A 26,500-nucleotide genomic window follows, 5' to 3' on the forward strand; every position below is an offset into this window, starting at 1 on the left:
ACATACCAATCTGTTAGACTGAGATTTTGTATGGCTTTCTAGTAGAGGTTCTCTCTAATTATTCCTTGCCTTTTCCTGGCTTTTTTCTATCAGTTTTCTGGGACACAGCTTCTCTTCCAATTTATTTGAGAGTAATGGTGCGTGATTGTCGTAGGTAGGTTTTTCGGTTGGCAGAGGAGGGTATACCTGTAGGTATTTTTAAGATTATATTTTTCACCTGGATCCCTGCTTATCCAGGTTCGATTTATACAAGAACTCCGATCACATCTTTTGGTTGAGTCCGCCCTGGTGGTACCATCGTACCAGGGTGTGGATAGGCGCCGATGATGAAGCATGTCATGATCAAGTGCGTGAGGCGTGTAATCCAAAATCTTTGGATACATGGGAGTCAGAATATAAGGGTCACACTTACGTTAAAAAAAAAAAAAGATTCCAGTTACTTTTTGTGGATACACTGTGACTATGTCACAGACTCCCTGTCCACTCCCCGCGATCGGCCTGAGCAGGCTAGAAATAAGCCAGGGAGTCTGTGGCGTATCTCCAGGTCAGCTGCCCAACGCTCGTGTGAGTTTTCATAGGCCTGAAACGTCTGACCAAACACACATGAGCACTTAGGGAGTGCACCTAGCTCTCCTCCTCCCTTCCTATGCCTCGGTATCACCCCTCCCTATATATGCTGGAAGAGCCAGCGGCTTAAAAATAAAACGATATTGAAATATTGTTTTATTTTTTTGCAGCTGGCTTTGAGCCAGTGGGGCGACGGTCCTCTGCCATTGCGGAGGGCCGCACTGGTGTATGAGTCACAAGTGTTCCCAGGGTAGTAAACAACTAGGTCTGTGATCTGACATGTGGAAGTACATACTCCTTGGGTATTCAATGAATGTTGGCTCTTTCTACTCTGTTTTAGAGGGTGGATACATTAGAATATGTGTTCTCTCTACGCATCCAATCATTTAAGGGAAATGTTCTATTTTATAGACTTCAAATTCTGTAGCTTCCAACTTGGAAATACAATGTGCAAATTAATTCTAGCCAACATTGAGTCAAACACATTCCTAAAAACACTGCATAAGGCACTCTGAGATCTATGTCTGCTCCTGGAACAGTGCATTGGTAGCAACCAACAGCTAAAATGTGTAAGCTAACCAAAACCTGAATGTGTATCCGAATAGCACTACTATGTTTCGTTGGCCTGGTTGGTACAGGGTACAAACCATCAGTCAAAGGAAGAATGACTTCCTTGCTAAACCTGTGCCTAACATAAACATCCTCATCTGTTTAAATAGAGTCAACCTCTGTCTGAAAATTCTTTCTCTCCTCTTCCTCCGCTTCCTCTGTTCAGCTCCAAGAATCTCCATCCTCCTCTTGACACCTTCAAGTACAGCCACTGCGAAAGATTGCAATGCATTTTGAGTCCCTTTCCTTCTTTGCACCTGATTATTACCTGCTTCCAATTCCTGATAGTTTGCATGTGCAAAATGTTGTCCTTTAATTAATTTCCTATTTGAAAATGCTTAGCACATCAAAATAGTCTATTTGGTAATAGCATTTAGCCATTCAGTGTTTTCTGTCACAAAATTAAGTAATTGTTAAATATTTGTTATGCGTGCTGTTGTAAGACATCCGCAATTAGGAAATCTTTGTAAAGCAAAAGTACTCAATGTAGTGGTTGCTACCAGTTTGTGAGTGTTTAGCGAGTCTCTATTTTGGTCCTACATCAGGCCCCAAGTCTCTCTCATTTTATTGATTAAGAGTGCACATACTATGTCTCATTTTGTATGACTACCAAGCTAAAAAAAATGTAGGCTGGGAAAGTGTTTCAAGATAAGTACCTGTTCATAAAACATTTTTCCAAAAGATCCAGAAGATTTCCACAAACGTTACTGGTCCTTGAAATGAACTCCAGAAATACTGGGCAACAACAAACTGGTGAAAAAGCTAGAGAGCGCAATCGATTTCTGAACAATATGTGTGCATACGCAGGGTAACATCTCATTATACTGCCTGACTTCGGAGGCAAGTCCTTCCCATCTGCAAAACAATATGCCCCTAAGATTAAAAAACAAAGGCTAACTTTATGTAAAACACAAGCAAAAACAGAGTGAAGCTGTTCTACAGTACCTAGTCACACAATAATGGCATCATTCATGCCGTACCTGACAACAAAAATAACTTCCCTGCTACATTTAGGACTTAACTCAATGTTTATTGTCTCAAGGATGACTCTTATAAACTCTTAGCTATTAGAAGCATCTCATTTATAGTGATATATATAATTGTATTTATTTATTCAATTTATTGCAAAGTCATCCTGTGTCCTGGGCACCCCCAATTGTTTTTCTGACTGGTACTGGTGGCAAGTGACTCTGACTGTCCCTGGGCTTTGTCGAACTAGACCCAGGGCCAGTGCAATGCTGAAAACACAATTAGAATACAGTGACAACTCCCACATACACAAGGATACATTTTGGGTTAGGGTACCCCTATGAGGCCCTAGTACCTCCCCTATGATGCCCTAGTACATATGCTATGGCAAGAGAGTTATAACTACCTTTAAGTACTTAATATATAATAGGGCATGGCAGTTTAGAGACCAGCAGCCTTTCTGCACTTGCATGTGTGCACTGCTGAGGCCTGAGGTCAGTTTAAAAACAGCCCTGTGTTGCAGGACTACTTTTAAATTTTAAATCGTGCCCGAACTTGACTTTGGTGTTTGGGGCACTTAAACATTAATAAACTACAACATGTTGGCATATTAGATACCCCCAGGGTCTCCCCTAGGTGTTCCAGGGGTGGGGGTCAGGTCGTTATAAGGAGGACCATTATAAAATAGGTTTTATATGCCCTGGGGATAGTGAAATTGCACATTTCACTTCCTTCATTGTAGTAAAGTGCTTCCCAAAATTAACTTTTGTGCCAGGAGCACTGTGAAGTGAGGATCTGCAATATTCTTACATATTCATAACCCCTAAAGTCTCCCCTAGGTGTTCCAGGGGTGGGTTCTTAATAGAAGATGTTTTATAAGCTCTGTTTTTGAAGATATTGATCAGTTAATTTTCCCCATTGCAGATCCTCAGCCACATAACTTAATATAACAAAGCATCAAGAAAACACCGAAAAATATAATTCAAGGACTTACTAGAATGGTATTGAAAAATCCAACAATTTGCGATTGTTGAATCTATCCTGAAATGTACAGACACAAAGTTATAAGACTTTCTTGTCTGTAAGCCACAATTCAGCCTTCTTGAAGTCTGTCCTGATTGGTCAGAGTTAAGTGGATTAGCCAGGCTGCTCTGATGAGGTGATATGTAGCCCCTGGGGTGGAAGAGACATTCTGTGAGGAGAGAGTTCTGCTGCATAGGAATGCCAGAGCAAGGGGGTGAGGTCATAAACCATGATCTTCAAAAGAAGGAGGAGACAGGCAGCAGAATCCAATTTCGTTTACGCCTCTACCCTCTGAACCCAGCAAGATGACAGAGTTAAGGGATTTGAACCTTTTGATTATTGGTGAGGATTGAGTTCAGGTGTGATTTCTCCCTTTGGGACTTAAGTGGTAGGCACTAACCGGTGTCCTGCGTATGAATTTGGCATGGTTGGTTCAGTGTGATGATTACCTCTACTAGATTTTGCATTACATTTTTAGAATCTTCTAGGATTAGTTCAGATAAACCATGTCTAAATGCTGGTTGTATTTTCGGGCTTTTCTCTTGAATTCTTCAAAAACTCACTGGGTGTTTTTAAACTTTCTGTATTTTTTCCTCTCCTTTTTTCTTGGGCTCTTTTTTGGGTTTTAAAACTTGTAGAGGAATTTGTTTCACAAGTGATTATCACCAACATGATGTGTTCGAAATTGGCTTTGGCAACAATTTGTAACCTGTATATCACGGAACATTATTTTCAACATGAGTATATACAATGTAATTGTTTTGTGCTATGAATGAAGTATCTTACTATACCCATGTTACACTTGCAGCCCTGAGGAAGCCCTGTTCGGGGTGAAACGCGTTGGCTGCAATTTTGGCTGTATTGTCCCGTCTTCTTACGCCATAAGTGGCCCCCGAATCCATTAAAGGATTATTTCCAACATCCTTGAAGAGTCCAAATCTTTTCATTTACTGTGCATCTGTGCATGTTGACATGTTGATGTTGCCTCTCTGTGCTTTCTCTAAGGTCCCTTGATGCTGTTCACCAGACTGGCTTTGGTGAGGGTTCACCGGCTTGGGTTTCGACCAGCTACCGAACAAACTCTGAAAGATGGACCTCCGGAGCTTTTCAGCAGAACGAACCTGGATGGCTGGCCGGGTCGCGGTTGAGGGTCGCCAAGATGGTCCTTGAAAGTTTGGCACTTCAGTTCCCACAATCCACTTGGACAAAACCCTTACAAAACCACTGGTAGTCCTCCAGTCGTGGGAATATAGGTGGTGATGGTCCAGGCGAGCTCTGTTAAACTGTAGCTTGCAGGTAGTCCACACTTTAGTCCTTTTGAAGCAAGGTAGGACCACAGGACTGTAATTCCAGATTGTGCAGCAGGCGCAGTCAGTCAGAGTGTGCGGCCTGGTTGGTGCAAATCAAACTTCCAGTATGGACCCTTTTTCTTTTGTGGTTTCAAACAGCAGATCTGAGAGGCTATGCCCCTCTCAGATACTTATTCAGTGTTCTCTCGGTCAAGCAGGAGGGCACTTCTGTCCCTTGAGGTGCAGGGCAGTACCCCAGAGCATGACCATTTCCTCCAGTGTGGCACTATGGTCTCTCAGAAAGCACTACTTCTCCAAAATTCAATATGGCTGAAGTCTCAGCAAAGAGGCAAGAGCTAGCTAAACCATCCTCCCGGATGGCTCATCTCCATAGGCTCCCTCCCCTAGCATCTGCACATTCTAGTGATCACGGACGTCCCAGGGTCATTGTATCAAAACACTAACAAAGAGGGGAATGTATGCATGATGTCAATAATATGGCCTTATACTGTATCATAATATTTCAAACACTCTATAGTCAGAGCCTGTCTAGGCATAATCCAACAATACCTTAAGGAATGGTATGCCGATAATCCAAATGTCATTAAAGGAAGAACTTTCAATGTCTTACACTTCAGCAAAGATCCACAATTACTGCAACAAAATACAAAAAAACACTAGCGTTGCACAACAATGTTATGAAGAAGATCACTAAATATATGAGAAAAACAAAACCGTCATTTTTACCTTAAAATACGACGTACAGCTCTTCCAAAAATGTGGCACAGACCAAGTTCTAGATTCTTTAGTTCACTATGATAGGTGAAACTTCTAGGGCTGTGAAACAATAAATGGAAGCGTGAAGACAAGCCCTTACAAAATTCCACGCAGGAATTACGTACATTTATTACTATGTTTTTATAAAATTGGGTTTCAAGTATCAAAATTCAAGGGACCCCTGGATTAAAAGGCCCACATGCATCAAAGGAAAATATTGGCAATATTTCCAATTTTTATAAATTAGTTGGGTTTTTATTGTGTGTTGTCTCTTAATTATTTACTGAATTTGTGTTTTTAAATGCTTTAAATATCTGTCTTTGAAGTTAAGCCTGCCCGCTAGCAGCCAAGCTACCAAGTTTTGAGCATGGGAATACTTTTCAGAGACCTATTATGAGCCCTAGATAGTGTTAGTGGTCTTATTGCCAGTGGTATATATATATATATATATATATATGACGGGAAATCTCTCCAAAGAAAAGAACAGAGGCCACACGGGGGGTTCAGAGCAGGACACAGGTTTATTGCAGAAGTCCCAGCGGCGGCGGATGCATTTCGGCGCGGATAGCCTTCCTCAGCGCCCAACGCTGTAAAGAGTACCTCCCTGTTGCACTTAGCCTGTGTAAAATACCCACCCGCACCACAGTAAATGTACAGGAATTTATATAGCGCAAATCACCAAGCAGCTTCTAAGCGCTTGCTTTGGGAACCCGTCCTGGTATTCCCCTGTGAGATAACCCCGGCAGGGTATCCGCAAGGTGAAAGCCAGGCATCCCGCCGCGAGGGGCCGTTGTGGAGATTAAGCAAGCTATTGCCCAGAGTCGCAGAGTGTGAACCCATGAATCGAGTAGGCACCGGAGCGAGAATTGTCAAGTCCATGGACATTTTAGGACTCAAGACCCCGCCGAGCCGGGAATTGAACCCTGGTCCTGGGCTGACCTCTGCTTCCAGGTCTGCCTCCTCTAACCAGTGAGCCACACTTCTCCACCGTCTCCTCCCTCTGCAGCTGTCGACTGACCGATAGAAGTTCGTGTCAGGTAAGTCGGACTTCAATTCCCAGCAGGCACTGTGTCAGCGTTGCTAGGGTCGGTTCTCATGAGGGAGTAAGAAGGATCGTCGGATCGGTGCAGGCTCCAGGTGAGTTGGGAGGCCCAAGGATCCAATGAAATAACAGCGTCCGCCTTGGTCCCCGTGTATGCTGCAGCTACCATTCTCCATGGTGAAGACAGGGAGTGGGGGCAGTCAAATGCAAGACTGGACACCCATATGAGCATAAATATCTCTGTCCGCTCACCGTCCATCTCATAGCTACCGGTGGTCTTCGGGAATACTGATTCCTCAGTCTTGTAAGTGCTGCAAGCAGCAGGGTGCCTTTGAAAATCCAGAGTCACTTCTTGCTGCAGGGCCTTCTGTGCTGTGCTGCAGGCAAGCACAGTATATATGACGGGAAATCTCTCCAAAGAAAAGAACAGAGGCCACACGGGGGGTTCAGAGCAAGACACAGGTTTATTGCAGAAGTCCCAACGGCGGCGGATGCATTTCGGCATGGATAGCCTTCCTCAGCGCCCAACGCTGTAAAGAGTACCTCCCTGTTGCACTTAGCCTGTGTAAAATACCCGCCCGCGCCACAGTCTCCTCCCTCTGCAGCTGTCGACTGACCAATAGAAGTGCGTGCCAGGTAAGTCGGAATTCAATTCCCAGCAGGCACTGTGTTGGCGTTGCTAGGGTCGGTTCTCATGAGGGAGTAAGAAGGATCATCGGATCGGTGCAGGCTCCAGGTGAGTTGGGAGGCCCAAGGATCCAATGAAATAACAGCGTCCGCCTTGGCCCCCGTGTATGCTGCAGCTACCATTCGCCATGGTGAAGACAGGGAGTGGGGGCAGTCAAATGCGAGACTGGGCGCCCATATGTGCATAAATATCTCTGTCCGCTCACCGTCCATCTCATAGCTACCGGTGGTCTTCGGGAATACTAATTCCTCAGTCTTGTAAGTGCTGCAAGCAGCAGGGTGCCTTTGAAAATCCCGAGTCACTTCTTGCTGCAGGGCCTTCTGTGCTGTGCTGTAGGCAAGCACAGTATATATGATGGGAAATCTCTCCAAAGAAAAGAACAGAGGCCACATGGGGGGTTCAGAGCAGGACACAGGTTTATTGCAGAAGTCCCAGCAGCGGCGGATGCATTTCGGCATGGATAGCTTTCCTCAGCGCCCAACGCTGTAAAGAGTACCTCCCTGTTGCACTTAGCCTGTGTAAAATACCCGCCCGCACCACAGTCTCCTCCCTCTGCAGCTGTCGACTGACCAATAGAAGTTCGTGCCAGGTAAGTCGGACTTCAATTCCCATATATATTGTTAGAAGCGGCTGTCTCTAGTTGGCAGAGGTATACACTTCTGACAAATAGGGACACACCTTTTCTAGTCATGGCAAGGGGATCACACACTTAGATAACCCCTGCTCACCCCCTTGGTAGCTTGGCAAAGCAGACAGGCTTATCTCAGAGGCAGTGCGTTAAGCATTTATGACCACATACAGTAATAAAGTGAATACACTACGGGGCGTGGCTTGGCGCCCGGCGAGGACGGCAGCGCAGATGTGAGCGCTCCCGGTCGCCGGGGGTTTTTCGCCGCTTTTGTCATCTTACCTGCTCCTGCAAGGCAGTTTCTCCACGACCGGAGACGACAGCGAGCACAGGGCTTCCATTTGCAGTCCCTTCTGAGCGCCGGAATGGCCGTTTTCGGTGATTTTGCGGCGGGCGCGGCTGTGTGAAAGTCGCGCCCGCCATTTTGTTTTCTGTCAGCGCGGACTGCGGCGCTCCCGCTCTACATCAATGCGAGTCTGCCACAAAGCCCTACGCACCGCCAACTCTTACTGGTGAGATACTTTCTGTATCTATGCTTCATCCCTGCATGTAAATGCCATAAGGTACCTTTCAACGGATATTAGGAAGTTTAATTTACATTTTCATCTCCTTGGCGGCCATTTTCAGCAAACAGACTTATATCTCTTCAGGTACCCTGCAGGTACATTCAGACTCTGTTAATACCACGCTAAAAGAGCTGCTCTCTCTTAGGCTCACATATTTGGCACTATCTACCACTTGGGGCAGTGTTGAGTACGGTTTCTGCACGCTCTCCTTTACTTGCTACATTGCACTCGTGACGTCCTCTCCTTGATGGACCTCCTTTGCTCCACAGTGTGCCATTTGTCTACACTTCATCACCATGGTGGTTCTCTGCTTCCATCATCAGTGTGTTAACTACTTCCATTAGCGAATTGGTCGCTGCTCCACTCATTTTCCTCACTCCCTGGCATAATTGCTTCCTGCGCAGTTTTCCAGTCAGAAGCTCCAACGCACACTCTTCATTGCCTCTGGATTAGCAGTGGATATTATTAAACTTCATTTTCATGGAAAAGAAGCCATTCCCTCGCACTTCCAAAAATCCACGTCGTGTCTTCATCAAAAACTCCAAGGTCTTCTCTGCACTGGCGCACCTCGAGGCCTCTCAAGGACTCGTTACTCAAATGTCGCAGTCTAATACGGAGCGACCCATCCAACCTCCAGGGAAGGTCACGACGAAACGCCTTAAAAAAGATCCTCCATCGCCGACGGGGTCCACATCGGCTGTTTCCATGGAGATGTTATTGGAAGAGATCCGTGCCCTCAGACCCTTCATGGAAGAAACCAATAATAAGTTGCAGGTTCTTACTGACAATTGGTCTCAGATGGATGCCAGAGTGACTACAGTGGAACATTCTCTAACTACTCTACAAGAGTCATCCTCCAAAGTAACACACATGCAATCTCAAATTTCCTCTCTTCAAAAACAGGTTGAGGAATTGGAGAATCGTAACAGGCGCAATAATCTTCGTCTCTACGGCCTGGCGGAGAATTGTGAGGGGTCTGACCCCATTGCCTTCTTCAAATCATTTTTGCCCAAGCTTCTTCATCTACCTGAGGATACTGCGCTTAACATCCAGCGTGCACATCGGTTGGGTCGTCTTCCTTCTACTTCATCTCCTTCTTCACGACCAAGAGGTATCATCATGTACTTCTTAGAATATACTGACCTCCTCAAAGTTATCTCAGCGGCTCGTGCCTCACCCCGACTGCAATGGTCGGGCTCCAATCTTTTCTTTGCGCAGGATTACGCAAGAGCCACAGCTACTCGCCGCAAGGCCTTCTTGGATATGCGACCAGAACTTCGTGCCATTGGAGCTAGATATGGTCTTTTCCACCCTTGCCTATTCAGAGTGACCTACAACAACAAAACTACGACTTATGAAGATCCTGTTCGTCTTCGAAGCTTTCTGAATGCAACTCAGGCCTCTGATATGGACTTTTCCAGCTCCTCGTCAGCTTTCCCGCCCTGATTTCTTTATCATGCAGCATTGAAATTTCAATTAATCTGCATGCTTGTTGTGCACTGTTGAATGTATTATTGTTTGTTTTTGCCACGTTTTCTGGCGACTCTTATTTTCCTGTTCTCCTGTTCGTCCCCTCACTCTCCGTTGTTTTTCTTGTATCCCTGTTTGTTAGTTAGTACTGTTCACTACCGTTGCTTTACATATCTTTTTGTCATTTATTAAGGTTTTTCTCCTCATCTTCTCTCATTCGTCTCATTCATTATTGTTTTTCCTCCTTTTTTCTTGCAGGTTTTAAAATATATATGGCGTCTTCCCCCCGACCTGTTGGTTCGTTTGCATTGGACGCTTGCTTCCTTTGCCTGGCGCTCCCCCCTCATCCATTTCCTCGCGTATCCTCCCCCTGGTGATCAACCCCCCCATCTCTACCCTTCGTAAGTATGTTTTCCCTCTCTTCCCGGTTGTTCACTTTCCTCCTTGCATCCTTTTCGCTTTTAAGCTCCCCAATTTCCTCTGTTTCACAGGTGTCTCTCTCTCTTGGTTTTCGACTACTCTTCTATTACTGTCTTCTACCTATCACTCTAACCACTTCTTGGAATACCTTATCATCTTCTCCACATCACTCGCTTCTGCCTTTCTTGTCCTCACCCTATCTCTTCTTTCCTCAGCCTTTTACTCTCTCCTATATCACACTGATTTTCATCGACTCTCTTATTCTCCTTGGCTCTTTCAATCTCTGGGTCTCATTTTCACCTCCTTTCTTTTCTTTTGCTTTCTTCTTTTTCTTTGATATGATATGTCTTTAAAAGTAATCACATGGAATGTTAAGGGCGTCAACTCCCCTATCAAACGACAAAGAATTTTATCTCATCTTTCACGTTTAAATGTGGACATTGCTTTTTTACAAGAAACCCATTTATCTGCTGAAGAATCTGTCAAATTGAAGAGAAGTTGGGTGGGTGATGTTTATTACTCTCCTGGGGATGGTAAACGTAATGGCGTTGCAATTTTATGTCACAAAGCTCTTGCTCATTCCTTGCTTGCCCAGGAATCCGATGCTGAAGGCCGATGGATATATACCAAACTTGCTATCAAGAATGTTCCAATTTCTCTCCTAAATGTTTACGCCCCTACCACTGGAGATCCCACCTTCTGGCAATCATTCTCCCAGCACATCACTAGATTTATTGATGATAATTTTATACTTGCAGGAGACTGTAATCAGCCCCTGGATCCCTTTCTCGATAGGAACTCCAAAGCACACTTCAACCCCAACAATCCTCATAAATCCTTCTCTCAAGCTATCTCCCAACACAAACTCACTGATGCTTGGCGTTTATGCAATCCGGAACTACAAGAATTTACCTTTTACTCTCCATGTCACCATTCCCAATCTCGGATCGATTACATCTTTGTCACCCATAATATTGCCCAAACTCTTACTCATGCAGAAATTGGTCCAATTTTACTCTCTGACCATGCCCCCACATTAGTTCAATTGGATATCTTACCCAAATCAATAGGCCCTAAACGCTGGCGTTTTAACAATTCTCTCCTTCTAGATCCTAAATTTACTGCTTCCTTCACTTCCTTCTCCCACGAATTTTTCTCCCTAAATGATAACTCCCCTGTCCCTAAACACACCATTTGGGACGCCTTTAAAGCGGCAGCGAGAGATTTTATCATTGGCTTTGTTGCTAAAAAACGTAGAGCTGCTCGCGAATTTACCAAGGCCATCCTTCTGGATATCAAGAAATTGGAGCATTCTTATTTCACTTCCCGCTCACAGCAAACTCTAACTGCCCTGGTTAACGCTAAGATGGAATTTAATAAAAAATCCACGGACGATGCATCCCTGTACTTATTAAAATCTAGTGCCAAGTTCTATGGAGGCAAAAATAAGGCTGGCAAGATATTGGCAAATTATCTCAAAGTGAAACACAACAAATTAAACATTGAATCAATCTATGACGCCGACTCAAATCTCAAACATACGGACGCAGACATTCTCACTGAATTCTCTACCTTCTATAAGACTTTATACTCTTCTGAAACACAGCCCTCTTCCCACTCTCTAGATACTTTTTTCTCCTCCATTCAAAAACCATCTCACTTTCCACTTGACCTTTCTCAATTAGAACTTGATATATCCCAACAAGAACTACTCAAAGCGCTTCAAACCCTCCAAAAAGACAAGGCCCCTGGGCCAGACGGCTTCACAGTCGAATTTTTTCTCCACTTCTCACAGCTCCTCAATCCCCGACTCCATTCCCTTATCGACACCTTCCTTTCCTTGGGTTCCTCCTCAGGCTCTTTTTCGGACGCCCACATTTGTCTCATACCCAAGGAGGGGAAGGATCCTCAACATTGCAAAAACTATAGGCCAATCTCTTTGGTCAATATTGACTAAAAGTGCTATTTTCAAACACAGAGTCCAAAAACAATCCACACAAACGGATGCGTTATTAAACCCTGAGTTCAGGGATACCAAACTCGACATTGCACCATGCTCCCCGAGCCCGCTAGGATTATAGCATTAATAATCCTGGCAGCCCATTCTAACTGATGGAGAGCAGGTTACCTTACAATAGTGAAAAACGACTATGGCTGTAATTCACTATTAGGACATGCCAACCTTGTCAGGCTTGTCCTACCTTATGCTTACAATGCACCCTGCCCGTGGGCCTACCATAGGGGTGACTAACATGAAGTTAAGGGAAGGTTTAGGGACTGGCAAGTAGGTGTACTTGCGCAGTCCTCGTGACAGTCAGACTGCACGTGGTCTAGCAATGGTAGACCTTCAGACATTCTTTTACTGGGCCGCTCTTGTGGGTGGCACAACATGTGCTGCAAGCCCACTAGCAGCATTTGTATTTACAAGCCCTGGCACTCCTGGTGCACGCTACTAGGGACTGATAGTAAACCAAATAAGCCAAACATGGAAGTAAATCAATACAGCAATTTCACATAGGGAGCACTTGCACTGTGGCACTGATCAGCAGTGGCACAGTGCCCAAAGCATATACCAGCAAAAACATCGTAAACAGAGGAGGCAAACAGAAAAAATGGAGGAGAGACTCATGCCAATGATGCCAGGTCTAACATATATATTTACCACTACTAATAATCTACTTTCCAACAGAATTATAAACACACTTTCTTGAAGCACTTTTTAAGTCATTGGCATTTAGGTTATTGAACTTGAATTAACTTGCTGGAACCCATTCATCTCAAGAAATCTGTCATAAATCAGTCCATATTAGACTGCCAGAGGTCCAAAAGGCTCATTTAGAGACGGCAGCCAAATGGCCTGCAGCCGCTGCCAGTGCAGGTAAGAGCAGTGAAGTGGGGGGAGAGTCAACATACGATGACTAGGGAAAATAAAATAAAAAAAACTCTTACGAGTGCCAGGTAAGTAGTTTTCTTTTTTTTTTCTCCCAGTCCCCGTATGTTGACTCCACCCCCACTCAGCACCCTGGCCCCACCGCTCTTACCTGCACCGGCCGCTGGCCTTTCAGGTCAAAGAAGGCTGTGGCTTCTGGTCTACTGATGAAGAACAGCCCACCATATTGAGAGATCTGTGCAAAGTGGGGGGGGGGGGGGGGGGGTCTGAGGTCACTTTTACTGTAAATGAGCTGCAGTGAAGTCACAGGTCCTTCGCCTATTGGTTGCTTTGTGAAGTCCGCTCTGCAATTTCTTTCTCTAAACAACTAATTTCCAAAGTGTGAATCTGTTTTCAGAAAACTAAAAGCAATGTCTCTGACATGCAAGGAGTTTTTCTACCGGCATCGGGTTCTCTTTTTGAATACTGTACCCAAGTAAAGAAAACAAGCGACAGCTCCCCTGCCCTAAATAGGACAAGGTAACCATCATAGTTACCTGGCAGTCCAGTAACCTCAAGGGTTTCCACCGGCCCAGCCAGTTAAGGCTCTACAAGTTTATACATGTCTTTACATCGTGGATTTTACTCCGCAATGCAAACACAACGTGGTCGTTACATTGAATGTATTGTCACAACGCACTATCATTACAAAGATAGCGTGCTGGACTTAGGAATAGTACGATTTACTATTCCAACTCCAGTGTGTGCAACACTAGGGAAAGTGTTGGAATGGTAAATCATACTATTACTTATCCTAGAGCGCCATCTAGGGCAAGTCGTTGTAATGACTTGCGTAGTAATGGTAGTGCGTTGTAACAACGCGGTCGTTGAAACAACTGCGTTGTGTTTGCACGCGGTGTAAACCCTGCGTTGTAAACTTTGTTTCCCTCTACCAGTGCTTTCCCTGACTCCAGAGTGTGGAACTGCAAGTTTAGTTGGACAGTAGCATCACCGATTGGTGGCAGGGCTCTGACTCCGCCAGAATCTAAATGACCTCCTATTGTCTTAGTCAGATCCAGCGACCACATGCAAACCACTACACAGAGAGTTAACTTAGGACCACATGAGGACAGATTACAGCTGGGTCAATTTGTCAGCAGCAACCTTTTCTAGCCACTTATTTTTCATGTACCTCAGTCATGACTAAAAGAGAAACATCTTCTCCTAAGACTATCCTGGAGAGTTAAGACATGAATTCGTGCCTCTTGGATAACTTGCTCTCTAAGCTGTTTGTCACTGTACTATGCTTTGTTTTCATAGTTTATGCACTTTTTGCACTGCATCTCTGACTCAATCAGAAAATACTTATGCTCTATGATGGATGTACTAATTCCTCAAAGAGGCCAAACAATATTGTTAATATCTTTGCAAGTACATTTGCAAAAAACCTACCCCATTAATAATAGTGAGGCAGGATGCCCTCTGCAAATCCTACTGAATGTTTAAAAATGCAGGTATGGAGCCTTCATCCATTTCTGCATTCACATCTTCACAATGCCTACATTACAGCCCAGTCCTTCAAGGGGGCGCACAATGCAATTTAACAATACAAAGGCATGAAGGCAAAGTGATATTACAAGGGTTTGTAATTATAAAAATACAAAGGTCTAGAGGCAACGGTATATTGCCCGTGATGTAATTTAAAAATTCAAAGGTCTGGTTACTAGGGGATATTGCACGGATGTAATTTAAAAATACAAAGGTTTGGAGGCAGAGGGATATTGCAGGGGATGTAATTTAAAAATACAAAGGTTTGGAGGCAAAGGCATATTGAATAGGATGCAGTCTAAAATTACAAAGGTCTGGAGGAAAAGGGATATTGCAAGGGATGTAATTTAAAAATACAAAAGTCTGGAGGCAAAGGGATAGTGCATGGGATGTAATTTAAAAATACAAAGGTCTGGAGCTGGAGGCAAAGGGATATTGCACAGGATGTAATTTAAAAATACAAAGGTCTGTAGGAAAAGGGATATTGCACAGGATGTAATTTAAAAATACAAATGTTTCAATGCAAAGGGATATTGCACGGGATGTAATTTAAAACTACTGAATGTTTAAAAATGCAGGTATGGAGCCTTCATCCATTTCTGCATTCACATCTTCACAATGCCTACATTACAGCCCAGTCCTTCAAGGGGGCGCACAATGCAATTTAACAATACAAAGGCATGAAGGCAAAGTGATATTACAAGGGTTTGTAATTATAAAAATACAAAGGTCTAGAGGCAACAGTATATTGCCCGTGATGTAATTTAAAAATTCAAAGGTCTGGTTACTAAGGGATATTGCACGGATGTAATTTAAAAATACAAAGGTTTGGAGGCAGAGGGATATTGCAGGGGATGTAATTTAAAAATACAAAGGTTTGGAGGCAAAGGCATATTGAATAGGATGCAGTCTAAAATTACAAAGGTCTGGAGGAAAAGGGATATTGCAAGGGATGTAATTTAAAAATACAAAAGTCTGGAGGCAAAGGGATAGTTCATGGGATGTAATTTAAAAATACAAAGGTCTGGAGGCAAAGGGATATTGCACAGGATGTAATTTAAAAATACAAAGGTCTGTAGGAAAAGGGATATTGCTCAGGATGTAATTTAAAAATACAAATGTTTCAATGCAAAGGGATATTGCACGGGATGTAATTTAAAACTACAAAGGTCTGGAGGCAAAGCGATATTGCTTAGGATGTAATTGAAAAATACAAAGTTGTGGATGCAAGGGGATATTTCTCAGGATGCAATTTAAAAATAAAAGGGTCTGGAAGGAAAGTGAGATTGCACGGGATGTAAGTTAAAAATTCAAAGGTCTAGAGGCAAAGGGATATTACACAGGATGTCATTTAAAAATACAAAGGTCTGTATGCAATGGATATTGCACAGTATGTAATTTAAAAATACAAAGGTCTGGCTGCAAAGCGATATTGCACAGGATGTAATTTAAAAATACAAAGGTCTGGAGGCAAAGGGATATTGCACAGGATGTAATTTAAAAATACAAAGGTCTGGAGACAAAGGGATATTGCACAGAATGTAATTTAAAAATACAAAGGTCTGGAGGCAAAGGGATATTGCACAGGATGCAGTCTAAAATTACAAAGGTCTGGAGGAAAAGGGATATTGTACGGGATGTAATTTAAAAAAAACAAAGGTCTGGAGGCAAAGGGATGTTGCACCGGATGTAATATAAAAGAAAAAAAGGTCTGGAGGCAAAGGGATATTTCACGGGATGTAATTAAAAAAAATAAAGGTCTGGAGGCAAAGGGATATTTCACGGGATGTAATTTAAAAAAACAAAGGTCTGGAGGCAAAGGGATATTGCACAGGATGTAATATAAAAAAAACAAAGGTATGGAGGCAAAGGGATATTGCACAGGATGTAATTTAAAAATACAAAGGTGTGTAGGGAAAGGGATATTGCATAGGATGTAATTTAAAAATACAAATGTTTCAAGGCAAAGGGATATTGCACGGATGTAATTTAAAATACAACGTTCTAGAGGCAAAGCTATATTGCTTAGGATGTAATTTAAAAATACAAAGGTCAAGGAGGAGCTACGCGCGCATCCGTGATGGCCGCGTGAGCCCAGGGCTCCCGAGACCCTCGCCACCTCCCGCACTTTTCCTGAATATTATCCTGCCAACGTCGACGGGCTATTGAAGACGCAACCCAGCTGACATACTAGCTGTTTTCAGAAATCGATTTGGACTCCGGGAACCGAACTTATGATATCTTGAACTTTTGTGGCCTGCCCCATGGACTCCTCCGGGCCTCGAGTGGTCTGAGTGCCCAGGCTGTAATTCAACAACAACGGCTTGCGGAGTCTTGGTTGCTACCCCGAGTTGACTTTCGGTTTCGATTTTGGGTCTTCACCCTCTCGCATCTCTATCATATCTCCATAGCCCGAGTCGTACCCGGACCCTGGTTCTCACTGTAAGCCCACGACGGCATGTATGTGGTTAACGCCGTATGCCCGCTAGCTTGCTTTTGGTGATATCGGTGGAAAACGCACGAACCATTTTCACCAGGTCCAGGGCGCTTCTTGGGGGCTTACCGCCCGACATGGCGGGCAAACCCGACAGCGAGAAACGCAAAACCAAGACCCCTCTCCGAGGGGGTGCCACTCAAACGAACGTCATGGACCGCTACACCCAGCCTAAGGTGTCACCCGGAGGGGTGAATAGGAATCGGGGTGAAGTGACCGAGGACCCCGCCATGTTGGCTGATCTTACATTGCAAGACGTCATGGGCGCCATTACTGGTATGAAGACTTCTATGGATCAACAGTATGAGGCCATCGCCCTCAAGCTCGACACAGTGGCCATTGACGTCAATATTATCAGAATGGATTTATCAAAGACCAACGAAAAGGTAAAATCCTTGGACTTAAAGACTTCCCGCCTCACTACGGATGTCTCTGACCTACAAACGGAGGTGCGTAAGCTCCGGTCCTCTAATGACCTCTTCAATCGTCGACTGGAGGATTTTGAAAGCCGGGCGAGACGCAATAATGTGCGCATCATTGGTGTTCCGGAAAATTCCACAGCCTCTTCCACGGATCTCCTTGTTGAAGACCTCATCCTCACACATCTTGCTCCTAAAGGCCTCAGCAAATTCTTTGCCGTGGAACGTGCACATAGAGTTCCGGGTGGTCAGCCGAAAACCGGTGCTCCACCACGCCCGATTATTGCTAGAATCTTCTACTTCACGGATAGAGACGCTATCCTGCAGGCATCGCGAACGGTTGGCCCGGTAAAGTTTGAGAACACCACTGTGAGCTTCTACCCGGACTTTACACAATCTGTTCAGAAACAGAGGATGGAGTTCCAAGGGGTGAAGCGGAGGCTCAGGGACATGGGACTAAAGTATGCAATGCTTTTCCCGACCCGACTGCGGATTGAATAAGAGGACCGGACATTTTTCTTTGATCGCCCGGACAGAGTGCGTGACTGGCTTGATTCCTTGCCTGAGCGACGAGATTGCACAGAACATTCCGGCGGAGCTGAGGGTGGCAAACCTGAGCAAGAATGAGCGGAAGCTCCCGGACTTCTAACACTGTTTACGATATGTCACTGTGGTTTGACGTCTCCTGTATTTATAAGACTTATGTGTGTATCTGGAGGTGGCGGGGTGATGGGACTCTTTCCTCCTCTGGGTTTCTTCTTGTAGATTAGTTCTATGTTAGGGCGACAGGCACACTGCAAGTTGGGGTGGCTTTTGAGTCTAACGCAGGGGTGCAGGGTGGGGGGTGTTCATTTCTTGGGATTGTGGGGGGAGGGTGGGGGGTGTTTGGGGTGTGTTTGGGTTCATTTTCAAGGCAAGGCATTGATTTACTACTTAATTTGGGTGCTGCGCTGCGGGTGGAGAGGGCTCCGCTACAGTTTCGAGTGTGGGGGGTAGTGGGTTGAGACTTCTATGTTGGAATGTTAATGGATTGGGAGATAGGATAAAACGGGGTGTGGTGTTGCAGTACTTGAAACTTTTCGCCCCTGATGTTGTGTTATTGCAGGAAACACATCTGATTGGGAACACTTGTCATGCTATGAATAGGCGGGGATACCGCCTTGCTGTCCACGCTGGTTTCACCTCCGGTTCCAGGGGGGTGGGTATTCTTGTTCGGAACTCCCTTCCCCTGGAGGTTGACAATGTAATGTGTGACGACAGAGGGCGTTATGCTGCTCTCACTGGTAGGTGGGAGGGGAAGACCATCACACTGCTTTCTGTATACGTCCCCCCTGGTTTGCAGTCCTCGACCTTTGCTGATTTTGGGAGGGTGGTTCTGGGACTTCCGGACTGTATGTTGATCGTGGGCGGAGACTTTAATTCTGTTGTTTCTGGGGTAGAGGACCGCCATCCCCCACGAGATCTCGCAAGGTCCCAATCATGGTTGAGTGGATTTCTGGAAACGCTGGGCTTGATTGATTGTTGGAGGGTGATGCACCCGGGTCAGACGCAGTTTACCTTTCACTCGGGTGCCCATGGTAGCCTGTCAAGGTTGGACTATGTTTTGATGCCGGCAGCACAGGCCTCATTGATTAAGGAGATCAGACACTTAGCTAGGGGGATTTCGTACCACTCACCCGTATGGCTTCATATGGACACTAATTTGGGCACTGGGGGTCGAGTGGCTCCGATTAACCCCTGGTATCTCCACAAGCCTAAGACCCGTGCTGAACTTGTTAAATCTCTTGATCACTACTTTCTTGAGAATGAGGGATCGGTGTCTTCTTCTGTTTCATTGTGGGAAGCGTTTAAGACGGTCCTTCGTGGACATGCCTTATCATTGATTGCTAGTGCTAAGAAGAGCAGGAATGAGGCGGTGGTCCGACTTGAGGCTGATATTACTGAGTTGGAAGGAGAGTCAGAGTTGGGGGTCACCCGAGATAAACTTCATATCCTTGGTCTCAAACAGTCTGATTATAGGGCCCTGGTGACTGACGCCGCTAAACTCATGAGTAGGGAGCGACAGGGGCGGCTGTATGATGTGGGGGATAAGGCTGGGAAATTAATTGCTTGGTTGGAGAGAAAGGAGAGGGCGAGTTGTGTGGTTCCGATGATTGAGAGGCCTGATGGAATGCGTGTGACTGACCCGGTTGAGATAGTTGAGTGCTTCGCTGATCATTTTCGGGAGGTTTATTCTCCAGTGTCTGATAGGCCCGAAGAAGACTCTCACCAGTTGTTGATGGATATTTCGCTGCCGTGCCTGTCGGATTGCACCATATCTCCGCGATATGTTCTTGGAATCGAGGGATACTGGCTCCCTTCCTTGCGATCATCGTCTTGCATCGATTGTAGTGATTCACAAAGAGGGGAAGCCACGGGCTTGTTGTGCGTCCTACAGACCCATATCGCTTCTTAATGCGGAGCCGAAGATCCTCGCTAAGGTACTAGCAAACCGTCTTATCAATGTGATTAGTGACTTGATTCACCCTGACCAGTCCGGATTCATCCCGCGCCGCAAAACAGCACTGAATTTGAGACGCTTACACGGCGCTCTCGCGAGAGCCCCCATATCTTCGGGAGATGGCCATCTTGGTCTCCCTTGACGCCACAATGGCTTTTGACACTGTGGAATGGTCGTATTTGTGGGCCGCTCTTGCGAAATTCGGTTTTGGTCCTGGCTTTATTGGCTGGGTGAAACTTCTCTATGAGGCGCCGTTGGCCCAGGTGGTGGTCAATGGTCGGGTATCCAGTCCCTTTGCTCTTGGAAGGGGTACTCGACAAGGATGTCCGTTGTCTCCACTTCTCTTTGCTCTTGCCCTGGAGCCTCAGGCGGCGTGGTTGCGTTGGGAAACGTCGATGAAAGGTATACAGTGGACCCCTGAGTTTGAGGATCGCATATCGCTTTATGCGGATGATATTCTGTTGTACCTCTCTTCGCCTCAAAAGTCGTTAAATGTGCTGTTTGATGTGCTGATTTCATTCGGACGCAATTCTGGCCTCGTTATTAACTGGTCCAAGTCCTGTATATACGTACTCGCGGGTGGCGCCCCTGCATTGCCGCGTGGTTGTCCCATACAGGTTACACAAGCGGGTTTCAAATATTTGGGAATTTTTATCACTTTGGACCCCGTGGCCAGATACGAACGTAATTTACTCCCTCCGCTGCAACGATTACGTTCTGACGTGGTGGGCTGGCGCAGCCTTCCTTTGTCCCCCCTTGGGCGAGCGACCCTTTTTAAGATGATGTCCCTACCGCGGTTTTTATACGCGCTCCAGAATACGTTTGACGTAATTCCGGCAAAATACTTCCAGGAAGTGGAGAGTTTACAAAGACAGCTGATTTGGGATGGGCGTTCCCGTATCGCCCTCCCCAAGCTTACGCTTCCCTGGTATGACTGCGGTATTGCTCTTCCCGATATCAGGCGCTACTACTGGGCCTCTCAACTGAGTGCAATCAATCACGGTATGTATGGTCCGGGTTTGGATCCAGCATTTGAGATGGATAGGTGGCTGTTACCGGGTGGGAATTATAATAGGGCGCTATATTCCAGATCGACGATCCGGACGCTTACTGGACCTACCAAGATCGCAGTACAGGTGTGGTATTGTGCAAATGCGACAATGGGGTGGAGCGATAGACTAACTCGAGCGACCCCTTTATATGATTCTTGCAAGTTGGGAAGTTTGTGGAGGACGAAAGGCTTTGAGAAATGGGATATGATTGGTATCAATAGAGTGGGCGATCTCTGGGTTAAGGATAGGATTAAGACTTTCGAGGTCTTGAAGGCGGAATATGACTTGAGTAATCGGGAATTTTTTCGTTATTTACAGATTCGTCATGCGTTGGGCTCTGTTTTCCCCATTGGGACCGTTATCCCGGAACCTTCCTCGTTGGAGGATCGAATACTTGACGGATATGTGCCCGATAGCACGATCTCTCTGATCTATAAGAAATTAATTAATGATCGGACGGACCTGTTAACGCATTTAAGAGAGGTCTGGACCAGAGACGGTTTACTAATAGACGATGAGGACTGGCAATCTGCGATTTCCTCACCCAAGGAGGTCGCGATACCGGCCCGTCTTCGGCTAGTTCAGCTCAAGATCTTGCACCATGTTTATGTGACTGGCCCGCGACTGATTCGAATGGGTTATTCTGTTGATGGGTTATGCATCCGTGGTTGTGGTCAACTTGCCACTTTCCTTCACATAATTTGGGAATGCCCGGAGGTTGCTGCATTTTGGAATAGAGTGCATGCGGTCATGAAAGAGGTTACGGGAGTCGAGATACAACCGGAAGCTAGGTGGTGTTTGCTGAATGTATGGGAACCGAATGACTATGATGTGGCTCAGACACGATGGGCGACCCTGGCCAACATGATTGCCAAACGAGACATTGCACAGTTGTGGGGCGCTCACCGCCCGCCGACGGTCTCTGTGTTGAAGGAGAACATGGATTGGTGTATGTTTCGAGAGAAGACGGTATATGTGGCGTGGGGTAGGCCCCAAAAATGGGGTAAAATTTGGAGTCAATGGAACTCCTACAGAGGAGATATATGCACACCACCCCTTCCTGAAGTCCCTGATGTCCCACACTCTCCCTGATCCAACATTCCATGAGCAGTTCTAATACTCATGTTTTAAAATCTTGGGTCCTTTTCCCCGATTATGCCCTCCCCTCTGATTCTCTTTAATTGACTTGCATTATGATGTTAATGCCTTTTCCTCCCGCTCAGAAACACACCTGTATTGTATTACTCCTTTGCCTTGATTGTTTGTTTTATTTATATACAATAAAAAGAGTTAAAAAAAAAATACAAAGGTGTGGATGCCAGGGGATATTGCTCAGGATGCAATTTAAAAATGCAAGGGTCTGGAAGGAAAAGGATATTGCACGAGATGCAATTAAAAATACACTGTTCTGGAGGCAAAGGGATATTACATAGGATGTCATTTAAAAATACAAAGGTCTGTATGCAATGGATATTGCACGGGATGTAATTTAAAAATACAAAGGTCTGTATGCAAAGGGATATTGCACAGGATGCTATTTAAAAATATAAAGGTGTGGAGGCAAAGGGATATTGCACGGGATGCAATAAAAAAAAGACAAAGATCTGGGGGCAAAGAGACATTGCATGGGATGTAATTTAAAAATACAAAGGTCTGGGTGCAAAGGGATATTGCACAGGATGCTATTTAAAAATATAAAGGTCTGGAGGCAAAGGGATATTGCATGGGATGTAATTTAAAAATGCAAAGGTCTGGACGCAAAGGGGTATTGCACCGGGTGCAATTTAAAAATACAAAGTGCTGGATTCAAAGGGACATTGATGAGCAGGTAGTTGCTCCTTACACACATTTCCCACGTGACAAATATATTCGCAAGGAAGAGGGGGGTATCCCTTTCAAACCCCTCTTCTTTGCCAAGTCATAAGAACCTATTTGCGAAATGCAATGCACCTTTAAACTTCTATTCCATTGCTATTTTTTTAAATGACGCAGTGCAGCTGAATTGCTTGCAGCGTTATGCCATTTCTTAGTACATATGCCCCGAGGTGCTTTTAAGTAGAGAGCTTTCAGCCCAGACTGAGGGCCGTTTGTCGCTCTAATAACATAGCGTGCGAATTCTTACTCTCACTTATCCAAGGAGCTCTCTATCAGCCTGATTCATCAAGCTGATTTGCGCTTGCAAAGGGCCAGATTCTGAGAATCTGGCCCTTTGCGAGTGCGATTTTTGCATTTGGGATTCATCATCCCAAATGCAAAAATCGCTATTACCGAAATCGCATATTTGCGAGGAATTGGATTTAAGGAATCTCTAATAGAGATTCCTTAAATGCAATTCATCAACCAATTAGAAATTGCGAAATTGCAATATTTGGTCGCAATTTACCACCAAGTCTGACTTGGTGGTAAATTGCGAAAATAGTGTAAAAAGCACTTAAGTGCATTTTTTTCTTTTGCATGTTACACACACACATGTCCTTTGGACATGTGTGTGCGCAACACCTGTTCAAATGTGCATTTAAGGGGTGCTACAGGGTGTCCTTTGGACACCCCTGGCACCCTTCAAATCGCTATCTTATTTGCGAGTAGCAAATTGCTAATCGCAAATAAGGAATACTCCCCATTCATTCCTATGGGCCTTTTGGCCCATAGGAATGAATGGGGAGTTTTTCCTTATTTGCGATTAGCAATTTGCTACTCGCAAATAAGGAATGTGTAGGAATCGCTATTTATTTAGCAATTCCTACATGAATACCGTTTTGCGAGTCCTTAATAGCGATTCGCTATGAATCGCTATTAGGGGCTCGCAAAACGGCCCGTTGATGAATAAGGCTGTAAATCTTTCTATAATACCAACCAAATGGGATTTTCTTGTTAGGATGTCCCCGACTGAGTTCAGATGAATGAATACCTGGACCAGAGAGATGCAGGGACATAAACTCTGCTCACAGACACGGACACCTGCTCAGAAATCACCCTGGAACTCTCAAAGGGCGAACTGCATCAGCGGCTTTCACTCTGAGCTGCATCCATCTTCAGTTTTGTCCCGAGTAGTATTTCTTTCAGTAAGTGGAAAGTTATGTGTGGGAGTCAGATTCGATGCACTGTGATTTGTGACCTGTAATGGACTGAAAATTACACCCCCACAGCATTTATTTTGTGCACCACCCATAAATAAAATTCAAATGGGACAGTCACTCATTATATCCTGCGGCGAATGCTTTTGGCAGGGTTTCAGCATGGGATGAATGAGCATTAATATAATGTGAAAGGAAGGGCTTGAAATGTTGAATTGTACTGTGAAATATGGACACTTGCCACCTTTTAGGTCCATGCACACAAAAGATGAGAAATTGGACCCAAGGAAAACAGATTTTCACTGGAGGCACTGAATGACCAGCAGTTTCAAAACAGTTTAAAATGATCTTTGTTCATCTAATAAAAGCCATGACACTTCAACATTTGGTAAATGATTCAGTGTTCTAATTACTTGCAGAAAATTCTCATTAAACCGAAATCTACTCGTTCTGTTACAGTCTGTACAATATGAGGGTGAGTCATGTCTGGGAAGCAGGCACCACTATTAAGGGGCAGATTTGCTAATTTTTCACCCACGCAGAGCAGCAACCACATTTGCTGTGCTGTGTTACTCGAGGGGGGAAACAGAGTGCAGAATCATTTGTACAAAGTTTGGACTGCTGTTGACATCCCCTGTGCTGAGAATGCCTTGCACGACGCCCACTCTCACACCTTGGTGCAAAGCAGAATGTGTGCTATCTAGTCCAGGGGCCTCATTTATGAGGCCGTGCGTCACTTTTACGCCGTCGGGGCGTCACTTTTTGTGATGCACCAGCAGCGTAAAAAATGTGCCTTGTTGCACCATATTTACAAAGTGACGCATCTAGGTAGATGCGTCACTTTGTAAATGTAAATGTGGGTGTACTTGTAAAGCGCACTGCGACTCCATGGAGTATCCTGGCGCTGAAGACCGCTGGGGAACCCGTCCTGGTTTTCCCTGTGAGATGGTCCCTTTCTGGGTATCTCCAAGGTGAAACCAGGCATCCCCGGCGTCTGTGGGGGGCCGTTGTAGAGATGAGGCAAGCTTAATGCCCCGAGTTGCCGAGTGTGTTCCCTGGTTGAAGTAGGCACCGAGGCGAGAATTATCAAGTCTGTTTTGACCCTGGTCCACGACCCTGCCGCGTCGGGAATTGAACCCTGGTCCCGGGCTGTTCTCTGCTTACGGGTCTGCCGCCTCTAACCAGTGAGCCACACCACTCCACCCATGCGCTACTTTATACCTACGCCAGGTATAATGTATGCAGGGGGGGGGGCGTTCTGACGCAAGAAAGGGTCATAGAAGTGACGCAGTGAAATCTATAAGATTTCACTGCGCCACTTCTAGGACACAAATGCGTCAATTTCTCACGCCTGCCTCACAGCAGGCGTAAGACTGACGCAGGCCCTTTCACATGGGGCTTGCCCCATGTGGAAGGACACATTGCTGGAGTTGCGTCACTTTTGTGACACACTCCAGCAATGCGACACTTTTGCGCCATACAGATACGTCAGAAATACTGACGTATCTGTAACTCCTTGCGCCATGATGCGTCATACTGTAAATATGACGCATCATTGGTGTCGCAAGGAGGGCGCAGTTTTCACGCAGCGATGCGTCACTTTTCATAAATGAGGCCCCAGGTATTTACGTGAAGTATACCAATCGGGTACAAATTCCAATGCCTGAAGGATCCCATTTTAGATGTCTCCTTTGGACTTATTCACACATGCAATGCATGGGTTTTCTTTGAGAAAATAAATAATTTGCCCTTGTTACTACCTGTTTCAAGGATGCGTTTATTACCCAAAGATTAGCTAGGATATCTTAGAACATCAGGCTTTAAGGCAAAATCTAAGGTTATTTGCACTAATCCATCCAGCCCATCCCAGTGATACCCCAATTCACAAAATGATACAAAGGAGTTCAAAACGTGTTTTGCCCTAAGAAAAAGTTCACTTTTCGAAACCTATAGCTACTAAGATGGTGCTGTTGCTGCTTCCTATGCTGGTGCTCTTCTTGGGTTATCTTGCACAACGTGAGCCTCACACAATGGTGGAGTGGGGAGTTTCGTTGTCTAGCATAGGATCTGTACTGGAAGCATTCTCTTCCAGTAAAAACGACTGGGCCTTATTTATGAGAAGTGATGCATTGCTGTGTGAATGCAGCAATGTGCCACTTCTCAGTCCGCCCTCCTTGCGACATGATGGATGCGTCATACTTGTTGTATGACGCATCATGTCACAAGGAGTTACAGACACCTCAGTATTTCTGAGGTATCTGTATGGCGCAAAAGTGACGCATTGCTCGAGTTTGTCACAAAAGTGACGCAACTCCAGCAATGTGTCCTTTTACATGGGGCAAGCCCCATGTGAAAGGGCCTGTGTCAGTCTTACGCCTGCTGTCAGGCAGGCGTAAGATATTGACACATTTGCACCCTAGACATGGCGCAGTGAAATCTCGTAGATTTCACTGCGTCACTTCTACGAGGCTTACTTACGTGGGAACGCCCACCCTG

Source organism: Lissotriton helveticus, chromosome 10, assembly GCF_964261635.1.
Source record: "Lissotriton helveticus chromosome 10, aLisHel1.1, whole genome shotgun sequence".
NCBI classification, from domain to species: Eukaryota; Metazoa; Chordata; class Amphibia; order Caudata; family Salamandridae; genus Lissotriton; species Lissotriton helveticus.